General features: G+C 35.4%; 1 non-coding gene across 1 annotated transcript; it reads right to left on the reverse strand.

The window, feature by feature from the left end:
• Window positions 1–10,243: 10,243 nt before the first annotated feature.
• Window positions 10,244–10,351, reverse strand: LOC130978698 (small nucleolar RNA R71). The gene has a single exon (XR_009086316.1). It is a non-coding gene; the product is annotated as a small nucleolar RNA R71 (small nucleolar RNA).
• Between the last annotated feature and the right edge of the window lie 958 nt (window positions 10,352–11,309).

Genomic DNA, 11,309 nt, shown 5'->3' on the forward strand with positions numbered 1-11,309 from the left:
TCATGTAAATAATTTGAATCACAACTATAACTTATGTAATGGAAAAATTAATAACAGTATTACTAGAATTGAAATGAATTAAAATTTAATTTGCAACTTACATAAACAATTAGACTCTTATTTTCTTAATTTAAAGATATTTATTTATTGAATATATACTAAAAGTAGTTACAATTTCTTTCTCAATGTAAATGTGCAATAAATTCATTTGCCATTTTACTTTATAGTCATATTTTAATAATTTTTATTATTGAGAATGTTCTTTCTGTTGTAGCTATAGATACTGAAAGAGTTAAGATATTGCGAATCAATCTATTAACTAAATGATAAGTCCTTGATTTTTCCGTTTCACTCAATCTTTGATATAACTCAGAAAGTATTTAACATGTTTTAAATGATTTAGTATATCAAATTTATAATATTGCAATTAAACATTTAAAAGATTCATGATTAAAAAAATAAAAAGGATAAATTTTTTTAACTAACTTGCATATATTCTGAATATTAAACAATCTAAAATTGTCTTTAAGATCCAAAGTAGTACTTAAAGTAAAAAATTTCATAATTTTCTCGTTGAATCTACTATTTAACTCTTGTATTTAAAAGTCAATTGCTGCTAAAAGCACATCTATCATTATCCTCAGTTTTTGAAGTAGTTTTGATGTGAAAACAACATACATTGCACTCAAAATATCTTGAAATTTTTATTATAATGTTGGACACGAAATATTAGTAATTTCCTTCATCAAATGTAATGAAAAAAATTCAAATGAGGATAGCACTTACTTGACACTATAAGCCTCACCTTTTTGAGCAAAATTTGTAATTTTATCAATAATGTTATTAAAAACAGTCTGAATAGCTATAAACATTCTTTATTAAGTTACAAACAGAATGAAAGTGATGAGAACTTCATCTTGCATTTCTAACTCTTTGCAAAGCGTCCACTTAGTTTGCACATTGATTTGTTTCTAATTGATTATTGTTGAACCAATGTAACAAGTTGGGGCTTTAACTCAAAGTTGTTGGCATTAACAATAGGTGTCACAATACTAGTAGTAGTGAAAGATCCAAGGGTCCTCCTAGGTTGAGGAGCATTATTATTGTGATTTGCATTCTCTGTCATGTTGAATTCAAACTCTTATGCAACTACCTCTTCAATTTCTTCTTCAACTCTTTAATTTCTAGCTTGTTTTCTTTGTCGCCAAAGAGTTATTTCAATTTCAGGATCTTATTGAAGAAGTTATTTGTCCCTGTTGTTTTGCATATACAAAAACAACAAGAAAATTAAATTGGAACTCCCTTCACAGTGACGAAGGAAATTCCCAGGGGAAATAAAACAAAAACAGTAAATAAATAAAAGCTAAAAAGGTCTAATCTAGGTAATCAATTGATTGGTAGTTTTTTAACCATGATTAATCCCCTGCAACGACGCCAAAAATTTGATGCGAATTTTACACCACAATACTACCGGCAAGTGAACTGGGTCGTACCAAGTAATAAACTCACGGTGAGTGAGTGTCGATCCCATGAAGATTAACGGATTAAGCAAGCAATAGTCAATCGATTAATCTAGTCAGACAATCAAAATTAGGGTTTTTTAAAAGCTTTAATATAAACAGTAAAGTAACAAAAGCAAATAGTGAGCTTTGGAAGAGAATATAATTAAAAGAGTTAAGATTTTAGAGATGTTGAAACTTTCGGATTAATACCTTTTACTTTCCACCTTGATCATGCAAAGATATAATCATGGCGAATCATCAATAATCAAACCCCAATCCCTTGGCAATTCGATTTCTCTTTAACCTAATTAATTGCTAATCCCTTAGTTAATTATTTAAGAAAAGAGTTAAGCACGTTCACTAATTCATAAGCCACACAATTCATAAGAATCTCTCCTAGTTAATTTTATGTCACTTAAGTCTAGTTTCAAAACTTAAGATTTGTGAGAATTGGTTTTTAAGCTTAATTCAATTAATTAACTTTTTTAAGAAGTTAAAAGAATTCAAGTTAGAGAAAAATTGTCTCCTAACACATTCAAAACCTTTAGGATAAAGAACCAAAACCTATTCTTGAAAAGATATCAATGTATAAATCAAAGGTAGAAAAAGCTAGTATATTAATCCATATAATTAACAGAGCTCCTAACCTTAACCAAGGAGAATTAGTTGCTCATGTTCTTCAGAGAAATCCTAGAATTATCAAAAGTAAAAGTTGCCGAAGAAGAAGAGAAGATCCTCAAAGTGTCTAACTACTCTCTCTAAATACTAAGCTTAATGAAATTCAAATTCAATACAAAAATAGAATCAAATTTAAAATAAAATAAAATCTAACTAATTAATGTTTTCTTTCAGCAAAGCTCTCAATCCTATCTCCTTGAAATCCTCAATTAATTGTTGTGATTAGTGGGCTTGAGATTGAGCTTTGAGCAAATCAGATAATTGTTGAAGGATTGAAAACTTAGTGGGTAAATTGAGCCCCCGGAGAGTGATCAGAATTTCACATGGCACGTGAAGGATTCACGTCGCACGTGGAGCTCAAACTCCATTTGTTTCACTCACTGGATGGATCACATTGCACGTAGAGTGTCTCACATGGTACGTGGTCTTCATTTACTTCAATAGTTGGCTCTGTTTGCTCTATTGCATTGTATGTGAAAAAAATCACATCCCACACGAAAGTGTAATTGTGCGTACGCATACATCATGCGTATGTATGATAGCTCAAAATCTGCTTGTTGTGCGTACACATGGGTTATGCGTACGCACGATAACCAATGTCCCACGTGAAAGCCTTCACGTCCCATGTCTATTCTTCTACGTACCACATTGAAATGAGGGACATACGTACGCACGGCTTCCGTTTTTTCCGTTGCACGCTAGTGCTCCTACGTTGGACATTAGAGTGTCTAGTGCTCCTGGGAGGGTGTAATTGATTGGAGTGGCACGTTGCCCTCCCCATGTTACACGTGAAACCTGATTTTAACACAAGGAGCTCTCTGTTTAGTCCAGAGAGCTTTTTGTTTCCTTCTCTCTTTATGCTCAAAGGGATTCTTGGCTCCTTTTCTTTTTAAATCTTTTTTAATTCTCTTCCAAATTCCCTAAAATTAATAAATGCACACTAACTCAAAGTATTGCTTAATTAACTATGAAATCATTATTTAACTTGCAATAATTCTTAGTTTATCGAATGGAATTCTAAGAGAAAAATACTAAAGATGCAAACGCATCACAACACCAAATTTTTGCTTGTCCTCAAGCAAAAGAAAAGAAAAGAAAAAGAATTGTTTTAGATGAAAGGGGGTTAAATCATTCTTGAAGCTCATGTCTCTCTTAGGAGTGGGGTTTAGCAAACCATGTGAGTACCTTGAATTCTCTCTATCTTTGATGAATCTTGTATTCCTAGGAGTGGAGGATCCCTGAGAGTTAAGGTTCGGATAATATGATGAGATCCTTCTTTTACTCTTTGATTGATCCTTGAATCCTTTATTTGCACAGAGAGTTTTTCAGGTTGACAACTCTAAATGCTCTATTTTCAAGGCAACTCTTGATAGTGGGCATTCAGTCAGTAATCCCGGGCCAATTGGCCTAAGTTACCGGCTGATAAGGCACCATTCAAATCTAATTATCCGAGCCACTCCTTGATACGTTCGTACCACAAACATATAGTTAAAGATTTTAAGTTTCCAGCCATCGATGTCCAAAGCCTCTTTGGGCTTTTAAATGCTTTGTCTCAAGGGAACTCTTGATGGTGGGCTTTTGATCGATAATCCCAGACCAGTTAGCCTAAGTTACCGGGTGATGAAGCACCCCTCGATTCTAATCGCCCAAGTCCTATCCTTGGACAATCACACCACAGACACATAACTGGGTTCTTTAACCATTAATGCTCAAAGCTTTGCAACTTTTGATCTTTATCTTGATTTTTCTTTGTTGTTTCTTTTCTCTCTTTCTTTTTCTTTTTTTTTCTTTTTCAATTCAACTTCAAGGATTCTTTTCTATTGGTAAAAAATCTCATAATACCTCTCTAAGCCTCAAGCTCATAAGGAATCATCCTTCCTTTTTATACATGATCATTAACCCTTTTAGCTCAATCCATGATTATCACACCTAATGCACTGCCACTTATTATTAGAGAACTTTTATTTGTCAAATTCAACTTTTCTCCATCCAAGCAACTTGATGAGCGGATATTTTATACACTTTTTCGGGGGTAATTTCATGTAGTTTTTAGTATGTTTTAGTTAGTTTTTAGTATATTTTTATTAGTTTTTAGGAAAAATTCATATTTCTAGACTTTACTATGAGTTTGTGTATTTTCTGTGATTTCAGGTATTTTCTGGCTGAAATTGAGGGAGTTGAGCAAAAATCTGATTCAGGCTAAAAAAGGACTGCTGATGTTGTTGGATTCTGACCTCCCTGCACTCGGAATGGATTTTTTGGAGCTACAGAAGTTTAATTGGCGCGCTCTCAATTGAGTTGAAAAGTAGACATCTAGAGCTTTTCAGAAATATTTAATAGTTCACACTTTGCTCGAAGATAAACGACATAAATTGGCGTTTAACGCCAGTTCCATGTTCCATTCTGGTGTCAAACGCCAGAAACAGGTTGCAAACTGGAGTTAAACGCCCAAAATAGGTTACAACCTGATGTTTAACTCCAAAAATAGCCCAGGCATGTGAAAAGCTCAAGTTTCAGCCCCAGCACACACCAAGTGGGCCCCAGAAGTGGATTTCTGCACTATCTATCTTAGTTTACTCATTTTCTGTAAACCTAGGTTACTAGTTTAGTATTTAAACAACTTTTAGAGATTTATTTTGGACCTCATGAAATTTTAGATCTGAACTTTGTACTCTTTGACAGCATGAGTCTCTAAACTCCATTGTTGGGGGTGAGGAGCTCTGCAGCGTCTCGATGAATTAATGCAATTATTTCTGTTTTCTATTCAAACACGCTTGTTTCTATCTAAGATGTTCATTTGCACTTCAATATGATGAATGTGATGATCCGTGACACTCATCACTATTCTCAATCTATGAACGCGTGCCTGACAACCACCTCTGTTCTACCTTCGATTGAATGAGTATCTTTTGGATACTTTAATCAGAATCTTCGTGGTATAAGCTAGAATTCATTGGCAGCATTCTTGAGAATCTGAAAAGTCTAAACCTTGTCTGTGGTATTCCAAGTAGGATTCAGGGATTGAATGACTGTGATGAGCTTCAAACTCACAAGGGTTGGGCGTAGTGACAGACGCAAAAGGATTAATGGATCCTATTCCAGTATGAGTGAGAACTGACAGATGATTAGCCGTGCGGTGACAGCGCACCTGGACCATTTTCACTGAGAGGACGGATGGTAGCCATTGACAATGGTGATCCACCAACACACAGCTTGCCATAGGAGGAACCTTGCGTGCGTGAAGAAGAAGACAGGGGAAAGCAGAGATTCAGAAGACAAAGCATCTTCAAAACTCCAACATATTCTCCATTACTGCATAATAAGTATTATTTAATCCATGCTCTCTTGTTCATTTGCAAGTCAACTGATAATTATAATTGATATCCTGACTAAGAGTTACAAAGTAACCATAGCTTGCTTCAAGCTAACAATCTCCGTGGGATCGACCCTTACTCACGTAAGGTATTACTTGGACGAACCAGTGCACTTGCTGGTTAGTGGTACAAATTGTGAAAAGTGTGATTTACAAATTCGTGCACCAAGTTTTTGGCACCGTTTCCGGGGATTGTTCGAGTTTGAACAACTAACGGTTTATTTTGTTGCTTAGATTAGGAAAATTTTGTCTTTTGGGTTAGAGTCTTTTATTTTCTTTTCAAAATTTTTTCAAAAATATTATTTTTCTTTATTAATTTTGAGGTTTTCTGTGAGTTTAGTGTCATGTTTTAAGTTTGGTGTCAATTGCATGCTTTTCTTCATCTTTCAATTTTCGAATTGTATGTTTTTATTTTCCTTTAAAAATACCTTTTTAAAACACGTTACATTTATAGCTCAGTTGGCTAGAGCATTGTGCTTGTGTTCTTGGTAGTTGGGTATCTTCCTTTTAAAACTTTTTCAAAAATAATTTTTCTTTGATTAAATCTTGTGCCAAAATTTAAGTTTGGTATTCTATCTTCATGTTCTTGTTGTTCTTGTGAGTCTTCAAAGTGTTCTTGAGTCTTCTTTGTGTTTTGATCTTAAAATTTTTAAGTTTGGAGTTTCTTGGTGTTTTCTCTCCAAAATTTTCGAGAACAAGGAGCATTAGATCTAAAAATTTTAAGTCTTGTGTCTTTTATGTATTTTTCTCTTTCATCATAAAATTCAAAAATAAAAAATATATTTTCTAACTATTTTTAAGCAAATATTTCAAAAATTTTCAAAAACAAAATTTCAGATTTCAATTTCAAAATTTTATCTTATCATATCCTTTTTTATTTTTTTTAAAAACCTTATCTTTTACAAAACTTCTGATGAGCGGATAATTTATACGCTTTTTGGCATTGTTTTTAGTATGTTTTTACCTTTTTTAGTTAGTTTTTATTATATTTTTATTAGTTTTTAGTTAAAATTCACTTTTCTGGACTTTACTATGAGTTTGTGTATTTTTCTGTGATTTCAGGTATTTTCTGGCTGAAATTGAGGGACCTGAGCAAAAATATGATTCAGAGGCTAAAAAGGACTGTAGATGCTGTTGGATTCTGACCTCCTTGCACTCGAAGTGGATTTTCTGGAGCTACAGAAGCCCAATTGGCGCGCTTTCAACTGCGTTGGAAAGTAGACATCCTGGGCTTTCCAGCAATGTATAATAGTTTATACTTTGCCTGAGATTTGATGGCCCAAACCGGCGTTCTAAATCAGCTCAAAACTGGCCAGCGTTAAACGCCAGAACTGGCACAAGAATGGGAGTTAAACGCCCAAACTGGCACAAAAGCTGGCGTTTAACTCCAAGAAAAGTCTCTACACGAAAATGCTTCAATGCTCAGCCCAAGCACACACCAAGTGGGCCCGGAAGTGGATTTTTATGTCATTTACTCATTTCTGTAAACCCTAGGCTACTAGTTCTCTACAAATAGGACCTTTTGCTATTGTATTTATATCTTTGGATCTTTGTATCTTTGGATCTTTGTATCTTTGGATCTTTGATCATTTTGAGATCTTTGAATCTTTTGATCACGTTTTGGGGGCTGGCCATTCGGCCATGCCTAGACCTTGTTCTTATGTATTTTCAACGGTGGAGTTTCTACACACCATAGATTAAGGTGTGGAGCTCTGCTGTACCTCCAGTATTAATGCAATTACTATTGTTCTTCTATTCAATTCAGCTTATTCTTGTTCTAAGATATCACTTGTTCTTCAACTTGATGAATGTGATGATCCGTGACACTCATCATCATTCTCACCTATGAACGTGTGCCTGACAACCACCTCCGTTCTACCTTAGATTGAGTGGATATCTCTTGGATCCCTTAATCGGAATCTTCGTGGTATAAGCTAGAATTGATGGCGGCATTCAAGAGAATCCGGAAGGTCTAAACCTTGTCTGTGGTATTCTGAGTAGGATTCAATGATTGAATGACTGTGACGAGCTTCAAACTCCTGAAGGCTGGGCGTTAGTGACAGACGCAAAAGAATCACTGGATTCTATTCCAACCTGATTGAGAACCGACAGATGATTAGCCGTGCCATGACAGGGTGCGTTGAACATTTTCACTGAGAGGACGGGACTGTAGCCACTGACAACGGTGATGCCCAACATACAGCTTGCCATGGAAAGGAGTAAGAAGGATTGGATGAAGACATTAGAAAAGCAGAGAGACGGAAGGGACAAAGCATCTTCATACGCTTATCTGAAATTCCCACCAATGAAATACATAAGTATCTCTATTTTTATTCTATGCGTTATTCATATATCATCTATAACCATTTGAATCCGCCTGACTGAGATTTACAAGATGACCCTAGCTTGCTTCATACCAACAATCTCCGTGGGATCGACCCTTACTCGCGTAAGGTTTATTACTTGGACGACCCAGTGCACTTGCTGGTTAGTTCTGCGGAGTTGTGATAAAGAGTTGAGATTGCAATTGAGCGTACCATGTTGATGGCGTCATTACTGATCACAATTTCGTGAACCAAGTTTTTGGCGCCGTTGCCGGGGATTGTTCCGAGTATGGACAACTGACGGTTCATCTTGTTGCTTAGATTAGGTATTTTTCAGAGTTCTTAAGAATGAATTCTAGTGTTTCAAGGTGATGTTCTTATCATCACCAAAGCTGATTGATCCTCATCAATTTAGCTCTTGAATGTAATGTCCTGCTGAAGCTTGGCTAGCCATGTCTAATCCCTTTAGACTAAAGCTTTAGACTAACATTGCATGATTCCTGGAATTCTCATTAAGAATTTTGATACCTTTATTTTCTTTTCCACTTAATTTTCGAAAAATCCAAAAAAATTATAAAATCTTAAAATCAAAAAATATTTTTATATTTCTTGTTGAGTCTAGTGTCTCATTTTAAGTTTGGTGTCAATTGCATATTTCTGTTCTTCTTGCATTTTTCGAATTCATACATGTGTCTCCATTAATCTTCAAGTTGTTCTTGATGATTTCCTTGCTCTGATCTTTAAATTCTCTTATCTTGAGTGTTTTGTTGTGTCTCATATGCATTCTCAATTTGTTAGTGTCAATAGTATACAAACTTCTAAGTTTGGTGTCTTGCATGCATTGTTTATTTGGTCTTAGTTGCATTTTGATTATTCCTCATCATTAAAAATTCAAAAATATTTTTAATTTGTGTCTTTTCAAGTCAATAATATAGAGAATTGAAGATTCAGAACATACAGCAGAAGAATTACACAGAAAAGGGTGGGCGTTCAAAACACCCAGTGAGGAAGGAAAACTGTCATTTAAATGCCAGCCAGGGTGCCTGGCTGGGCGTTTAACGCCCAAAAGGGTAGTGTTTTGGGCGTTAAACGCCAGAATGGATACCATTCTGGGTGTTTAATGCCAGGATGGCACAAGAGGGAAGATTTTGTTTTCAATTCAAATTTTTTTCAAGTTTTCAAAATTTTTCAAAATCAAATCTTTTTCAAATCATATCTTTTCAATCATATCTTTTCAAAATCAATTTCTTTCCATTTTCAAAAAATACTTGCTGACAATTAATGATTTGATTCAACATTTCAAGTATGTTGCCTTTTCTGTTGAGAAAGGTTTAATGTCTGAATCATATCCTTCTTGTTAGGTAGGTCATAATTTTTTTTTAAAAATCAAATCTTTTCAAATTGTTTTTCAAATCATATATTCTCAATCACATCTTTTTAAAACCATAACTTCTCAATCATATCTTTTAATCACATCTTTTTTAAAATAGTTTTCAATCATATCTTTTTAATTTCTAATTTCAAAATCTTTTTCAAAAATCACTTGATTTCTTTTCCACTCTTAGTTTTCAAAAATCAATTATTTTTTTCAAAATATTTTTAAAATATTTTTAATTTATTTTTGAAAATTTCTTCCCCTCTTCTCACATCCTTCTATTTATGGACTAACACTCCTCCTTAATGCATAATTCGAACTCCATCTTTCTTGATAAGTTTGAATTCTTCTACCTCTTCCTTCTATTTTTCTTTTCCTCTGACACCTCAAGGAATCTCTATACTGTGACATAGAGGATTCCATATTTTCTTGTTTTCTTCTCTTTCATATGAGCAGGAGCAAAGACAAAAGCATTCTTGTTGAGGCTGATCCTGAACCTGAAAGGACCTTGAAGCGAAAGCTAAGAGAAGCTAAGGCACAACTCTCTGTAGAGGACCTAACAGAAATCTTCAAAGAAGAAGAAGACATGGCAGCCAAAAATAACAACAATGCCAACAATGCAAGGAAGGTGCTGGGTGACTTTACTGCACCTACTCCCGACTTCTATGGGAGAAGCATCTCTATCCCTGCCATTGGAGCAAACAATTTTGAGCTTAAGCCTCAATTAGTTTCTCTAATGCAACAGAATTGCAAGTTTCATGGACTTCCATTGGAAGATCCTCATCAGTTTTTAGCTGAGTTCTTACAAATTTGGGACACTGTCAAGACTAATGGGGTTGACCCTGAGGTCTACAGACTTATGCTATTCCCTTTTGCTGTAAGAGACAGAGCTAGGATATGATTGGACTCACAACCTAAAGAAAGCCTGAACTCTTGGGAAAAGCTAGTCAATGCCTTCTTGGCAAAGTTCTTTCCACCTCAAAAATTGAGTAAGCTTAGAGTGGAAGTCCAAACCTTCAGACAGAAGGAAGGTGAATCCCTCTATGAAGCTTGGGAAAGATACAAGTAATTGATCAGAAAGTGTCCTTCTGACATGCTTTCTGAATGGAGCATCATAGGTATCTTCTATGATGGTCTGTCTGAACTGTCCAAGATGTCATTGGATAGCTCTGCTGGAGGATCTCTTCATCTGAAGAAGACGCCTGCAGAAGCTCAAGAACTTATTGAAATGGTTGCAAATAACCAATTCATGTACACTTCTGAAAGGAATCCTGTGAACAATGGGACGAATCAGAAGAAAGGAGTTCTTGAGATTGATACTCTGAATACCATATTGGCTCAAAATAAAATATTGACTCAGCAAGTCAATTTGATTTCTCAAAGTCTGTCTGGAATGCAAGCTGCACCAGGCAGTACTAAGGACGCTTCATGTGAAGAAGAAGCTTATAATCCTGAGAACCTTTCAATGGAAGAGGTGAATTATATGAGAGAACCCTATGGAAACACCTATAATCCTTCATGGAGAAATCATCCAAATCTCTCATGGAAGGATCAACAGAGACCTCAACAAGGTTTCAACAACAATAATGGTGGAAGAAACAGGTTTAGCAATGGCAAGCCTTTTCCATCATCTTCTCAGCAATAGACAGAGAGTTCTAAGCAGAGCCACTCTGACTTAGCAACCATGGTCTCTGATCTAATCAAAACCACTCAAAGTTTTATGACTGAAAGAAGGTCCTCCATTAGAAATTTGGAGGCACAAGTGGGTCAGCTGAGTAAGAAAGTTACTGAACTTCCTCCTAGTACTCTTCCAAGCAATACAGAAGAGAATCCAAAAGGAGAATGCAAGGCCATTAACATGACCCACATGGCCGAATTTGGAGAGGAGGAAGAGGTAGTGATCGCCACTGAGGAAGACCTCAATGGACGTCCACTGGCCTCCAATAAGTTCCCTAATGAGGAACCATGGGAATCTGAGACTCATAATGAGACCATAGAGATTCCATTGGATTTACTTCTGCCTTTCATGAGCTCTGATGAGTATTATTCCTCTGAAG

Source organism: Arachis stenosperma, chromosome 4 (assembly GCF_014773155.1).
Source record: "Arachis stenosperma cultivar V10309 chromosome 4, arast.V10309.gnm1.PFL2, whole genome shotgun sequence".
Classification (NCBI taxonomy): Eukaryota; Viridiplantae; Streptophyta; class Magnoliopsida; order Fabales; family Fabaceae; genus Arachis; species Arachis stenosperma.